The sequence below is a fragment of the Camellia sinensis genome, chromosome 12 (assembly GCF_055761805.1).
Source record: "Camellia sinensis isolate YWXY chromosome 12, ASM5576180v1, whole genome shotgun sequence".
Classification (NCBI taxonomy): Eukaryota; Viridiplantae; Streptophyta; class Magnoliopsida; order Ericales; family Theaceae; genus Camellia; species Camellia sinensis.
The window spans coordinates 82,960,707-82,977,426 of record NC_138972.1 but is presented as its reverse complement, the minus strand read 5'-3'; the positions used below and the strand labels follow the sequence as shown (position 1 = coordinate 82,977,426).

General features: G+C 33.0%; 1 long non-coding RNA gene across 1 annotated transcript; it reads right to left on the bottom strand.

Annotated features, from left to right (window-relative positions):
* Positions 1–11,561: 11,561 nt before the first annotated feature.
* Positions 11,562–14,501, bottom strand: LOC145804199 (uncharacterized). Its single transcript, XR_014345822.1, has 3 exons — positions 14,323–14,501; positions 13,247–13,411; positions 11,562–11,866 (listed from the first exon to the last, which is right to left on the bottom strand). It is a non-coding gene; the product is annotated as an uncharacterized LOC145804199 (long non-coding RNA).
* Positions 14,502–16,720: the final 2,219 nt, after the last annotated feature.

Genomic DNA, 16,720 nt, shown 5'->3' with positions numbered 1-16,720 from the left:
AAAACACCTTGTTGGTTCGCTTGTTATAGGAATAATCTCTTTGGTAAATGCATTCTCAATCTGAACCCCTAATTCATGCAAATTTTTGAAAGTTAATAGTGGAGCAACTATTAACTTTTGTAACATATCAGGCTCAAGGTTCTGCATCACTATCCGCACTTGGTCCATTTCAGAAGGTCGACCACTCATTTATGCTACCTTTGCTCTCTACCTTGCAACAAATTCCACAAAAGATTCTTTAGGATTTTGGTGGGTTGCTTCAAGCTCTTGGGTGGTCATTTCAATTTGGATATTGTAAGAATACTAATTGACAAAGGCCTCAGCCAAATCTTCCCAATTCTACTTCATTTTATCCTTCAACTTGACGTACCAAGTAGCTACTATACCGATAGGATTCTTCCATACAGAGAGAGTTTCTAAGGCTTAGTTAGATCCATTGGTTTTAGAATGTCTAAGAAAAACTGGATATGCACCATAGGATCTCCAGACCCGTCAAAACAATCAATGGGTGGCATTTTGAATATGTCTGGGAGCTTACGGCAGCCTCGGTGTACCCATCCTCAATGTTGGGAATTGAATTAATTCCCTTTGCATTTTTGAATTGCTTCTCAAGGTTAGCAATTTTTAACAAGGTCGGATCGAGATCATTAACATCAAGGGGAAAAAGCCCTTCATTAGTGTAACGCCCCAACCCCTCACATGGCATCGATATTGTCCGCTTTGGGCCACACCCCGCATGGATTTGTTCTTCCCAGTGGGTCACCTATCCTAAAATTACTCCAGCCTAAGCATGCTTAACTGGGGAGTTCTTATAAGGATTTCACAACTCGAGAAAAGGCCTCGATGCTATATAAGGGTTTAAGTTTTTACTTTTATTTTTCAAAGGTCATAAAAAAAATAATAAATACATAAATTAATATTAACCCTAAGCTCAAGAAAACAAAAGAAGTTCAAAAGACATATTCTACGATCATAGTTATTTCTTGTCACCGCCATAGTCCTAACTAATCTTGCACACACATATATATATATATAAATATATATATATATTCAAATTAATTATATATAATTAACTAACACATTAAATTAACTAAATAATACATTAAATTCTCATGTAACCAAATAATACATTAAAACCACTAATTAACTAAATAATACATTAATAAAGCCAAAAATAAAATAAAGTAATAATAATCATAATAACAATAAATAATGACTTACGAAAAATTAGGGTCGCTACAATTAGGTTGCACCAGGGGTCTGAAAACTTGAGTTTGAGCCAATCCTTCTCGAGGATCTGTACCCTGTAAATCTTCAGCTGGCGGAGGTGGGTCAAAATTCGACTGGGGACCCAGGACTGGATGTGTGGTAGATGCCTTAGATAGGCGTTGAATTTTAACAAAGGTCTCATCCTGTATGGTAATTCTCTGGTTTAGTGTATCCATGGTTTTTTGAAAGGCTGTTATCATGGCCACAACTTCTTCTAGACTTAGTGCCGTCACGGGTCTGTTGAGTCAGTAATTGGAGAAACGGATGAGTGTAACCTAAGAGCTGACTAACAAGGATTTTGACTTGGTTATACTTGATGTATCTGAACTGGATTAGTCTAGACGGGTTTCATTGGATTTGGCTTTTTAGAGTGGGTCTTTTGGCATTGAATGGATCTTTTCTAAGTTGGCCTTTGGGGATTAGATGGACTGGACCTTTGCTGAGTGGGTTTTTCTGGGATTCAATGGACTGTGATGGGTTAAGGCTTTCCGAGTCGGATTGGGTTGGGCCTTTGCGGAGTTGGGTACTGCTCTTTCTTTGGCTTAGACAAACCTAGCATTGAAAACAAATACCCTATCAGATCCGGATACTGAGTATGCTAGTCAAAGCAAAGCAATATACAATTTTTGGCCCTGGTTCTATTTCTGATATTTTTTCACCATATCAAATACAAACCCCTGGATTTCGACCCAAATTTTGATTTTGATATGACCTTTAAGATTGAAATGAATCACCTCAAGATTAAGACTCTCCAAGGATTGCATCACACATTGCAAAAGATTTCATATTCTGCATAAAAGCATTCAAAACACCCCTATGAGAGGTTAGGGTTTCCCTATCTTAGCTTTAGCATGATCTAGAGTTTTACTACTTCAACCAAGTAGTTTTACAAAATCTTGCATACGGGTGAGCATTCTTTTCTATGTTGGAATAGTCACTATGGCTTTACTATATGCAGCTAGGTTGATTGGTCAAAAATGGGACCTCGGCAAGATTACCTAATATGGCTCTCATACTTAACACCGAGAAGTGAAAGAAGGATCAAGCGGTACGATGGTAATCCAGATCCAAGGGTTGTGTTTCCAACATGGCAGAGCGCACGACCTGCCAGCCTTTTGGCAAGCTTTTTAAGCAAGTCGTCCAAGAATAGCAAATAGAAAACACAGTGACTTAAAACACCAATGCAAATGCAATGGAAAGAACACATATCTGTAAATAAAATTTCACATCATGAAGTCCAAGTCAAGTTCTCTAATCTCCCCAGTAGAGTCGCTAGAAACTGTAGCTGGTTTTTCGTGCTCCTCAGAAGGGTTTAGTCTCCTTGGATGCGATAGCCCTATAGTTCGGACTCTCGTGATTCTGAATCTGGTTTCACAAGTACAATGTAAAACAGAAAAAAAAACACAAATGAGAGTGTAAATCCGACAAATCTTTGAAAAATCGATTTCCAATCAGAAATGCCAAAAATAGACTGCATTGCCAGATTTTAGAGTCGCCACCTAAATATTTTTAGGAGATTTAGGAAACCCGTGACTCATGCCAAAGGCCACTTGTCCATTATAACCAAAGTGTCACGGCTCAGGAACTTAGGTATGAGAGAGGAAGGCCACGAATTGAGCACCTCACTCATCTGATCAAAGATCAGCCTTTACCAATCAAGATGTGATTTTTATGTACATTATATGCTCATATTCTGACTGTTATACTAACTTACTATGTAAGACACATAAGTATAGAATTTTTCACTCATTTTGAAATGCTTTGATTTCATGTTTGTTTGAAAAGAGTTTTGAATATGTGCCACTTGAAAAAGTGAGCTCATATACACATTAATAAAAATCATCCAACTTAAGCGAAATAGCTTTCATCCATAGACATTTAAAGAGGTATATTAAATAAGTACTTAGCCTTATGGTATTATGCTTGATATGGAAACACAAACACACATACAATATGCTAAAGTGAAAATGCTCACCTAGTACTCAACCGAGGCAAGCCAAAATATAAGAAAATAGTTAGAAAAATGCATGCTCTAATATGCAAGTGACTAATGCAACACATACAAAATGCAATTATCGGATTCGGTTTCTTAACATGACATATGGATCAATTCAAGACATATGATAGCGTATGTATTCAAGTAAGAAATAATCGATATTTATCAAGTATGATGAGCCAAATCCTTATGTATGCAAAAATGGTTGCAAGTCATGGTAATGAAATGAAACCAAAAATATGATACTACATGCAACCATAGTAAGCAAGTAAATAAAAAGGGAAAAAGAAATAGGGGTTAGAAGACATACACAATATTATAAATTTGCCCTCGCATAAGAGGGTCCGAATGAATGTCCTAATTAAACTAATTATTAAAAACACCAAATGAATTAACTAAATTAACAAGCTATTACAAATTCGAATAAACCTAACTAATTAATTACGACATACTAATATTTAAATACTAATTTAATGGAATGGGAGGTGAGGAGCCACATGCACGCAACATAGATCATTCTTTCGGAAACTTCTCTGTTTGTTACCGGAAACCACCCTATTTGTTACCAGATTTGGCTCTGTTTGCAATTAGAAAATTATTCTATTTTTGCCTTAGCTTCTGCTCTGTTCTACCACAAAATACCACTACTTGTACAAAAAGGTGGCCGGTCAGCCATACAGAAATGTGGCCGGTCGGCCACTATTTTTGGGGATTGCCCTACTGCCACAGAATTAAAACAGAGGAAAAAAGAGTGTTTTTAGGAGATGTTTATCCTCTTTGCCCTTCTCTATCATGAAAGGGAGGATTAGATTCGGCTCACAAACCATCAATTGTCGCAAGTTTGTTGCGTGATGATCTTAGAATCAATAGGATAAAAGCTTAATAAAAAGAAATAAAAGACCAACAATATTGCCTCATTATTATGGAGTTATCTTAAGGGAAGTGGCAGACATTGATTCTTGAATCACTAAACATCACTACAATGTATGTAATTATTTAAGACTCAATGGGTTCAATATAACGTCCGATTGAACCCAACTCAATTTTATTACCTTTTTTTACCTTTCTACTCCAATTTTATTAACTCTTTTTTACGTTACCTTTCCATTCTTATCTTTTGTTTATTTTTGTCCCAAAGTGATAGTTACGTCCACTAAGTCCAAAAGCAATAAAGAATATCAATCATCGACTTAACTAGAGAAATGAGCCTTTCAAGCCCTTTTCTACTGGAGAAATTACAAAAGAAGATGCAAACTCATTTATAAGCAATAATGAATTCTAAGTCAAACTCAAAGAGAGCAATAATGACTAACCAAATCTATAATGAGCGACAATGACTCTAAATCCAAACTTGATAACAAGATATAATGACACTTTCCTTAGTGATTTCCAAGGGTCTAACTAGAAAGTTAGTCCCTTAGAAGTAAATGCACCGGTGATAAAGAGAAATGACAAACAAAAAATTGTGCTTAGCATAAAAGAGATGTAATGCCTTGGTAATGAACCTCCGAAGAGATTAAACCCTTAAGCATAGAAGGTCTCTTTCTTATGCTTGAACGACAACCTTTTGTCAAATACCTCTTTTTAATCAAAATGAACAAAGAATGGAGGGAGGTTGCAGAGATGATTATGCAAAGGTGATTACAATAATATGACCACATATGAAAGCCATAAAAAAAGTGTAAGAAAAGACTATCAACTCAAATGGATTGAAAACTACATCATTGAGGACTTATAACAACACATCTATAGTATTTAAAGCATAATTTAACACACAAAACAACACTGAAATAGCACAAAAATAGTGCTGAAAATTGTGTTTTTGAGGTGGAAAAAATGAGGAAAAATAGGCTAAAGCCAAGAGGTTTCAAACAACCAACAAGCCTAAGGAAAGGTGGCTAGCCCCTCTTCTTTTTTGTGACTCAAAACCACATTTTTAAGCTTAAAAACACTCTGAAAAAGAGTAAGAAAAAGCAAAGAAAAAAGATAGAAAAGATGGCACTACAACAAAAACACATTTTCGTGATACCATACTAGTGGCATGTTCTTAAAAAATGTCACAAAAAGAATATTTGGTGGCATTTTTTTGAAAAATGTCATAGAGCCACAAACATACAAGGCTCTAGTGGCATTAAAATTAAAAAAAGTGTCACTTCACTACAACAAAAATGTCACTACAACAAATTAACGCTTTAGTGACACTACACTAGTGGCATGTTTTTAGAAAATGCCACAAAAATAAAAATTGGCATTAAATGTTTTAGAAAAATGCCACAGAACCACAAACATATAAGGCTCTAGTGGCATTTCAATAAAGAAATGTCACATCAATTTTATGGCATTTTATTAAATAATGATACAAAAAATTATGTTTGTGACATTTACCAACAGATGCCACTAAACTTTAGTAGCAATGGCATTTTTTAAAAAATTTCAGGACACTAAGTAGGTGCAAGTTACTTTTTATGGCACTTAGGTGAAAAGTGTCATAAACAAATATTTTATAGCATTTTGAAAAATGCCACTAAGCCAAAAACTTTCCAAGCTTATAATGGCATTTTTGAAAAAAATAAAAAATGCCAATATATTTTCTAAATTTTTAAAATGTGGTAAATGATTAAAAATAAATAAATTAAACTCAATATACACTACAGGAAAAAGCACATTCGGCGACTAAATTTTCTAACAAAAAAAAATTTGGTCGCTGAAAGTATACCTCTCAGCGACCAAAATAGCATTAGTAGCCAAAAGTAAATTTTTTTGGCTACTAAACAATTTTAGTAGCCAAAAGTTTACAATTGGCGACTAAAACTAAGTTTGGTCGCTGATTATATAGGTTTTAGTGACTAAAAAATTTTTAGTACCCCAAAGTAAAGCTTTTTGGCAACTAAAAAAATTTAGTAGCCAAAAAAGTCTACAATTGGCGACTAAAAATAAGTTTGGTTGCTAATTATATGGATTTTATAGACTAAAAAAATTTTAGTAGCCAAAAGTTTACAATTGGCAACTAAAAAATAAGTTTAGTCGCCAAAAGTGGTCATTTTTAGAGCGGGAGAACTAAAATCCTAAGGCGAGAATTAAATTTTTTGGCGATCAAAATTTTGGTAGCTGAAAGTGCATTTTCGGCTACCAAATCCAATTTTGGTCGGCAAAAGTTAAGTTTCTTAGCAACTAAAACATAATTAGTAGTCAAAAGTATAGAATTGGCGACTAAGTCGCCAAAAGTGGTCTTTTTTTATTTTGCTAGTAAATAGTTTATTTTAAATAAATTATGTTCAATAAAATAATTATGTTTATACATATACTTTTATATTAATATGGATGTATGTACTATATAAATAATATATGTTGCATATATAATCATGTGGTGCTATAGAAGTGTAGTGGGAAGAATGTGGTGTATAAGGCTTATGGTGCGGGAGGTTGGCGGTTTGAGTCTCCGTAAGAGCGGATCAAATTGTTCTACAGCGAATTATCGTCACGAATGGCACTTGATAGCGTCACGAATAGTGCTTACCATGACATTAAAGCGTCACTGAAAGATTTTAGTCTTAATGGTGTAATGACACCTAACTCTTTTTTTAATGGCGCTTGATAGTGCCACAAATAATATCTACCATGACATCAAAATGTCATTGAAAGTTTTTAGCCATGATGGTGTAGTGGCACTTGCAAGTATCTACTGTGACACTAGTATCTACCGTGGCACGGATTCAAATGACACTTGTTCAAAATGCCACAAGACTAAAAAATGTCATTAAACTAGTAATTTTGTGGCACTTTCAAATGTCACTAAACTAAGAAAATGTTGTAGTGTGGTATAAAAGCTCAAAGTATACCTTTTTCAAAGAGATGATACTCTTTAGTTCACAAACCACAAGTTGAATACCCCTAAGAGTTGAAATTTATGTTCAATGATCTCAGCAAAAGGCCTCTAGTTTAGGTCTAGGAAGTGTATGGATAGTATATGTATATTTCAAGAGTGAGACAAAGAGTGTTTAGCAAGCTATAGGCTTTTGGCAATTTTTTCTAACCTAAAACCATGAGGGGCGGTTAAGTATTTATAAAAAAAAAAAAAACACCATCTCATGTCAGAAATCTGTATAGAGACAGTTGGTGCAAGGCATGCACACGGAGGGACAACTGGCTGCAAAATATCTATCTGTCGTTGAATATGGCCAGCAGGCTAATATTTTGTACGGCCAACTCATTAATTGGTCGGCCAGCCCATTGCTTTGGGCCCCACTGGTCATTAATTGGCCCCGCTGCTCATTGAGTGGTCAGGCTAAAAAATGAGTTTTGGTCCAAATGGGGTGAAAGGCTTGGGTTTGAAGCTCGAAACCGAATTCTTTTGTTACAGATTCGAACAATTTGCATAATGTAGCTTTCATCATCGAGTGTTTAGATTGAGGCGCCCAAGTCTTAGGGGCGGTCAAAAATAGGGTGTCTACAACATGGAGGGATATGTGGCATTGTGGGAATGACGGTGGAAGAGTGGATAGTTTTAGGTGATTATTGGATAGTTATTGCTGGAAGTTTTTTTTCTATAAATGGCCATTGATGGCTACATTGACATCGGAACCAGATTTAAAAATTAGTTTATTTACTTTATATTTTTTTCTTCTAGTTCTTTACTTTCCCAGACTGCATTTCAATTTCTTAGAAGTAGTTCTAAGTTAGTCTGTTCATTGCTGTAATCCCCTTCGAAACTATGGAGGTGTGAAGGTAATATTGTAAATATTTGTTTACTTAATGAAATTTAAATTCTGACACTGTTTTCTCTCTCCTTTTTACTTTTTGATTAATTCTTCGGAGTTTTTTTTCTTCTAAAACAAGTCATCAAAAAAAGTCCTCTTCATTGAGACTAAAAGAACTTCGAAGTAATTATCTGACTAATTGGTTGGTATTTACTATTTCTATAAGGACTTATTGATCTTTACTAACACGCTCTAATTACATTTCTAATATTCAAAAGTCAAAAAAGCCAACAATTGTAAAAGAAGGTAACAATTGTTCATGCTCACCTTTTAATTACTAATAAATTGACAAAAACAGTTCAGGTTTTTCTTGTCTATTTTTTTCATCAGCAATCAGAAATATTTTGTTGATTAGGATCAAAGATACAAGAAATACAGTCATATTACATCAATAAAAACAAGATGTGTAGGCAAAAAGCACCGTTAATTAAAAGAAAAAAAACAGGCTTAATTAGCCAAGAAATACAGTCATATTACATCAATAAAAACAAGATGTGTAGGCAAAAAGCACCGTTAATTAAAAGAAAAATAATATGGCTTAGCCTGTGTTTGGGAAGGGAAGGCTGGGATATTTTAGCCAAGTGAGGACAAAACAGGCTTAATTAGCCAAGTGAGGACAAAAAATTGTGAGGTGCTGGGGCAACGTAAATTTACGAAATTACCGCACATGAATTATGGGCAACGCCTCAGCACATGAATTATGAGCAATGCCTCAGCACATGAAAAGTATAAAAAAAGAATCTTTTCCCAAAAAAATCCTTTTCCCAGGAAAAAATAAAGAAAGTTGAAAAAAAAAAATTAAAAACATTTTTTTTATTTTTTGTTAAAATATTTTATAAAAATAAATTCAAACTCTATTTATAAAAATATTTTAAATATTTTAATTTTTTTGTTATGTATTTGGTTATGATTTGAGTGTAGAGTTGTGAAAGTAGTATGGAGTTTCGAGTTATGTGTTTGGTTATGAGTTTTAAAAATAATTTATTAATTGAGTTTTATTTTATGTGTTTGGTAACGATTTGAGTGTAGAGTTGTTTTCAAATTGAAAATATTAACATTTTGAATTATTTAAATTTTTTGAATATTTAAATTATTTAAATTTTTTTGTTAAAATTATTTTTTGAATATTTAAATTTTCAAGCTTTAAATTTTTTGAATATTTGTTTTAAATTTTTGCCAAGGTAAATTTTTTAGATTATTTACATTATTTAAATATTTAAAATAAAATTAAAATAAAAATAAAATTAAGTTTTGTTTTATATGTTTGGTTACGATTTGAGTGTAGAGTTGTTTTTAAATTAAAAATATTAACATTTTAAATTATTTAAATTTTTTGAATATTTAAATATATAAAATAAAATTAAAATTAAATTATTTACAATACACAGGACAATTATTTAAAACCTCACTTTTTATCATTTTACAGAAAATGAAAAAAAAAATTAAAATAAAAAAATAAAAATAAAAAACACATAAAAAAACCATTTGCAAAAAAATAAGACCTCAAAATACACAGGACAATTATTTAAAACCTCACTTTTTATCATTTTATAGAAAATTAAAAAAAAAATTTAAAATCAACATAAAAAAACACATGAAAAAACCAAGACCAAAAAAAAAAAAAAAAACAAAACGAAATTAATGTAATAAAAAAACAAAATAAAAAAAAATTAAGCAAAATACGCCAAATTCAAACCCAAAATAAAAAAAAATATTTTACCAAAATAAGTCAAAATAAAACCCAAAAAAAAATAATAATAAAATTGAAACAAAATACGCCAAATCCAAACCCCCCAAAAAAAAAAATATTTTACCAAAATAAGCCAAAATCAAAATCCAAAATAAAAAATAAAAAAATTTAAACAAAATCCACCAAAACCAAACCCAAAATACAAAAAAATAAATAAATATTTTACCAAAATAAAATAAAACGCAAAATAAAAATATAAAATAAAAAAATTAGACAAAATAGGCCAAATCAAAACCCCCCAAAAAAAAAAAGTTTAGCAAAAAACGCCAAATCCAAACCGAAAATAAGAAAAAAATTTAAAAAAAAAAAAAAAAAACAAGAGGTTTGGACAGTTGGGAAGCTGATGTGGACGTCAAATACATTTCAATTACAGGTACAAATCTTATCAAGGGCACTTTGGTAAATTCATAGGAAGACACCTCATCAAAAAGCCAAAAAAGCCAAAAAGATCTTCCCAAACCAGGCTTTTGAGCCCCAGGCTAAAATAGTCAAAAAAGTTAAAAAAGTCAAAAAACGAAAAAGCCAACCCACTTGCCAAACGGAGGCTAAATAAGGCACACAACAATAAACTACTCATGTAAGGAGAATGTTTATGTGTTACGTGAATTTGTAATAAAAATTAAGAATGTCAAATCTATAATATATGTATTAGGGTTGGGTAGGCATCTATTTGACCCAATAAAATTGAATGACCCAAATCAATCCATCACAAAATGGACGGTTCAATGGTTTGAGCAGATAAATGAATATGCAATTTTTTCAATCAGCCTAAGTTTGGATAGATAGTGGATGGGAGATCACCCGATCAAACTCAATCCACCAACATTCCTAAGGAATAATGTTATACTTTTATGTTTTGGGTGTTAAGAAAATGACATGTTATTTAATAATTATATTTACTATTTTTGAAATATAAAAGTTAAACCTTTATTTGTATTATTAAAAATGAGGAATAAAAAATTTTGGATAAAAAATAGAAACTTATAAATAGTTTGAAAAAATGGCTAAAACAGTAAAGTTCAAACTGCTAAACTGAGTTGTATTCACTTGCCACTACAACAAAAAAAGCCATTGGTGACAGACTGATTTTGTCTCCAAACATCAAAATTTCGTCACTAAAGTGATCTGTGACGAAAAAAATTTGTCACCACGTTCGTGGCCTATACGTCGTCACAAAAAGTACCTGGTGACGAAAAATAGTTTCGTCGCCTATTTTTCATTTTTAGTGACGAAATGTTTCGTCTCCAATGTTGAATTTTTTGTCCTCTAAAACACCAATTTCGTCACCAAAACTAAATAATATTTTATTTTAATTGTTTTTTGCGACGAAATATTTCGTCACCAAATATATTTTAGTGACGAAAGTTTTCCTCACCAATGATATGGATTAATGTGACAAAAAAATTCGTCACTAAAATGAGCGAAAAAGAAAATTATTCAATGACAAAAAACATTTTGTCACCAAATATTTCAATTTAGCGACGAAATATTCAGCAAATGTAACGAAATTATTTGTTTCGTACTATATCATTAGTGACAAAATTATTCGTCATGTTTTTTGAGAACTAATAGCGACATTTTTTATTTTGTCACTAATAAAAATTAAAAAATTTGAAAATGAGGGTACTATTTTCTTCCAAATTTTTTTCTTTTCAGTAACAATTCCCTGCGCATTTTAATAACCTGTTCAATAAAATATCTATTACAAATCAATACAAAAATCTATTCATTTTCATAAACATCACAATCGAATTTTAGCACTATCCACAAAAATACAATATGAACTGTATGCAGATAATAAACATGTCTCCTAATATCCACAAAAAATGTCTACTAATATCCACAAAAATATAATATCAACCGTATGCAAATTACCAAACACATCTCCTAATATCAAAAAAAAAAAAACATGTCTACTAATATCAACAAAAATAAAATATCAAGGGCGGATTACCAAACATGCCCCGTAATACCAACAAAAATATAAAATTTACAACACAACCAAAATACATGAAAGATAATATGAGCAAAAACACAAAATGAGCTACCATCTGCCCTCCAAATTACCAAACACGTCCATATCAAATCTCGAATCTGCAAAAAAATGAAACACAAAAAAAAGAAAAATGTTAATTAGACAATTATTATCTTATCCATAACATATACAATTTAACATGCATTTTTGGACATAGTTTTCAAACCGGGAGTCCCGTGCTAGTTCCGTAAATTTCCGTAACTTACATTGGTCCATCCCGAAGTGTTTGAGGTGTTTCCCGGGCCGTCTCATGGCTGTTGCATGATTTTGGCCCCTGAAGGCCTATTTTCAAGCTTAAGTGTGAAAAAGTGTATTTTTGGACTTAGTTTTCTAACCGAGAGTCCCGTGCTAGTTCCGTAAGTTTCCACGACTCACATTGGTCCGTCCCGAGGTGTTTGAGGTGTTTCCCGGGCCGTCTCGTGGTTGTTGCACGATTTTGGCCCCCGAAAGCCTATTTTCAAGCTTAAGTGTGGAAAAAGTGTATTTTTAGACTTAGTTTTCAAACCGGGAGTCCCGTGCTAGTTCCGTAAGTTTCTACAACTCACATTGGTCCGTCCCGAGGTGGTTGATGTGTTTCCCGAGTCGTCTTGTGGCTGTTGCACATTTTTTCGACTAGTTTCATGCCTACATGTTGGAATAGTTTTCGACTTAGTTTCATGCCTACATGTTGGAATAGTGCAAATGTCAAAGTAGTTTCCTAATTGGGAGCCACGTGCATATTTCAGTGTTTGTGATATTTCTCAAGCTTTTACGTGCATAGTTCACTATCTTAGTTGAAGAAGAAATTTCTACTAAATTAGCATAGAAACATAATATATTGAGTTAAGTTACGATCCTTATAGTATTGATTTATGTTATTTCTTATAATCAAATTTACAAATGACATAATTTCCATATGATTTATAAGTAATGATTAAGAGTACATAGATCATATGGAAATTATGTCATGAACCCAGATGCAAATCTATATTAAGTTTCTAATAAATCCAGATTCAAATGTTTTGTTAAATTAAGAACAACCAATCTCAATCTCTATATTTGAGTGCTCTATCATCTCTCTATTTCAGATATTGGTTAAATGACATGTTGGGTATGGACAACTAACCTTAACTGCAAATTTCTTCACAGTTTTGATCATAAATCAATCATCTTGTGTTAGGTAGAACAAACATCCACTCTTGCCAGGGGAGGACAGTTCCCTAAGGGCATCGCTTCCGCAAATAGCCAGCATGTAATTCACAGGATCTATTCCTAACATTTCCCTAAGATGTCTAAATATCCAACAATGCAATTATCACAATGATGTTGATGAAATAATGAGAGTTCAATCTTCCAAAATTTGGCAATCCAAAAAATAACTAAACCAAATCAATTTCAAATCAAAATCCGGGAAAAAAAACCTACAACATGCTTAGTTGAATTTCTTATAGAGTATATACCTAAACACCATGGGACAGTAGTCCTTCCATCTGAAGTCCACTGACTGGTGTGGCGGCGTGCATTTCGATCCTTCAGTTGGAAACCTAGTCCAGAACTTCTCCTTGGGATCAAAATCCGCTGGCTTAAGCGCCCGTGTAATGGACGCATTCTTCCCAACAGAGTATCTACAAATCAATAAGAATTTCACAAAACACAAAACCAACCAACAAAAACCCAATACCCAAATAACGTCAACAGATGCAACAGATGAAAAAGCAAAAGCAAAAGAATCCAATCCAATAATCAACCTGATACCCAGTTGGAGATTAAGCATCAATTCATAATTCTTATGTCCCTCGGATATCATCTGCCCTTGTTTCTTGACATCAAAGCCTTCATACCAACAAGGACTCTTCCTCTACTGCCCAGCAGGAGCTCCTCCACAAGAAGACTCACTCCCAACCCCAACCCCAACCCCATCTCTTCCTGGACGGCGGCAACACGAAACACGGCTGCTCAGGCTGCCGATTATGCAAATTATCACTCCAAATCCCAGTATAAGAACTCCCATCAGGCCAAGCAAAAACCCCATTTCCTTTAGGAACACCATCTTCCCAATTCCCTTCATATCGATTCCCATTAGCCCAAATCAAAACCCCCTTACCCAGATTCAAACTTATAGTATTGAGTATATATAAACTTAATATGATAATCTGCTCCTTTTAAATAGATTTCTAATTACTCTTCTATATTGATAATCTACTCCTAATAGATTTCTAATTTCTTTAAAAACTATATTAAACTTAATATATAAAAAAATTAAAGCATCAATTGCCTATCTATTGATAATCCAGCAGGCACATCATTGTTTGTACCTAGGAGAAATCCAATTCAAAACAGATTTCCATTAGGTTTTTTTTTTTTTATTTTGGGTTTCCAATTGGAACATCGAATTTGTATACAGAGCATTATACAGAGCATATTTTATATGTATATGGAGCATATTTCATATGTATACAGAGCATATACATTAGAAAAATACATCAGAGGGAGCATCGAGAGAGAGAGAGAGAGAGAGAGAGAGAGAGAGACTAACAGCGATGGTGTTCTCCGATCGGCACAGCAGCGGCGGTAAGGAAAGGAGGGGCTAACGATCGGCAGCAAGGGTAGGAGAAACCAACGGCGCTGTCGGCGGTGGGTTGATGCAGTGGTAGCAGCGGCGGTGAGGGAAATAGGTTTGAACCGAGTATAACGTGTGTGTGTGTGTGTGTGTGTGTGAGAAATAGGTTTGAACCGAGAAACTATTGTGTGTGTTTGAGGCGCCAAAACTTTTTATTTCCCTCCTAAAATATTTAGTGACTAAATTATTTATTGGTGACAAAATTATTTCTTCACCAAAGATAGAAATATTGGCCACAAAAATCGTTTTGTCACTAAATGATATTAAAATATTAAAAATTATTGGTGACAAAAATATATTCGTCATTAATAATTTTATAATTGGTGACCAATTTTTTCGTCACTAAAAGTCTCAAAATTTTGGCACCCTCCGAAAATATTAGCGGGAAGATATTTGGTGACAAAAAAAATATAAATAATGACGAAAAATAATTTCGTCACCTATTTTTTTTATTGTGATTTATATTGGTGACGAAATTTTATTTTTGTCTCCAAAAATGGTACATTTGGAGGCGAAATATGATTTTCGTCATTAAAAGATACGTATTTCGTGACAAAAATTTTTTTCGTCATTAGTTTTCGTCTCTAAAGACTATTTTTGTTGTAGTGTGCTAATCTACACGGACTGCTCAATCCGCATCTACTAACTAAGTTGACGGATGCAAATTGATTTTTCTCAATCCATCTAGAGGCGATGCCATTCATGGTTTGATGGTGTCAGAGGACACCATCAAGCTATTGGTGACTTTTAAAAAAAATAAATATACATATACATATATATATATAAATTAAATTAGGCAATGTTTCCATTAAAAAATTAGTGATCCCATCCAACTATATTCAACTCATGTTTTAGGTTTATTTTCTATTACGCAATCTCTCTCGACATTGACAATCACACAGAATAAAAAGAAAAAAAAATCAACTCTGCAAAGCAACAAAGGCAAATGAGCTATGGTGGATTGGTGGCACACGTTAAGGATTTAGAGTCTTGATTTTTTTTTTCTTCTTGAGTTCAAAATTTCAATAATTTATAAATATTGTACTTTGTTTAAATGATTACTTGGTTGCATATATAAAAAAGGTGTATTTGATACTGTTGACAATGATATTATCATTTAACATGTTCAAAAAATGAAATCTCATTAATTAAATTGTCGAAACAAGAATACGAAATAGTATAAATATATTAAAAGAAATTCTTCCATTTATGACTTGGATATTTAATTTAGTTTGTTGTCAGTGGGTAATGAAAACTTGAATGTTAGCACTTGGGAAATTATTATTATTTTTGATAGATTTGATAAAATGTATGTATGTGAATGATCCTATTCATTAAAATTTTTAGAGTCGTTACTGCATTCACTTAAGTTTAGACAAATGACGGATAAGAAGTCATCCAACCTAACCCGATCTACGAGCACCCTTAATATGTATTCTTTAAGTGAAAACTATAAATCATTGTGCTTATATCATGACCATTGTGATTATGTTATAAAAAAAATATGGTGTAATACCCAATTATTTGTATTCAGAAATGTTATCAATTATTTTAAAGAAAAAAGTTAGGAGTTATTGTAATGTTTGTTATTATATATTGGGGAAAGATATGTGCATTAATTGATGATAAACATAAACCAGTCATATATGATTTAACTGTTTTCATGATCAATACACATATCAGTCTCACCTCTATATATACAAGAAGAAGCTAACTAACTAAACCAACTCTAACTAACTAACAAACTATATAACTAATTGAGGAAATATTCACATGTGACAGCAGCATAGGAATATCACAATGAGACCTCAGCTTAGCTCCTTGAACTTTTTGATCTGTCTTTGATCTGTTGAACTTGAACTGGATTGAACCGGAACTGATCTGTCAACATTCCCCCTCAAGCGAAGAGAAGGAGAAACCTCCATAAACTTGTCCTTAAGATAGGAAAATCGAGAGACAGACAAGGGCCTGGTGAATATATCAGCAAGCTGATCAATAGTAGGAACATAATGCAAAACAAGATGTTTGGCAAGAACTTGATTGCGCACAAAATGACAATCGACCTCAATGTGTTTGGATCATGAATGAAAGACAGGATTATATGCCAGTGCAATGGTAGAAACATTATCACACCAGAGCAATGGTACAGTAGGAGAAGCAATGCAAAAATCATGGAGAAGCATGCCAAACTAAGCAAGTTCTGCAGCAATATGAGCCAAAGACCTGTACTCAGCTTCAGTGGAAGACCTTGAAACAATAGCTTGCTTCTTGCCAGACCAGGAGATGAGATTAGTCCCTTGAAATACACAGTAAC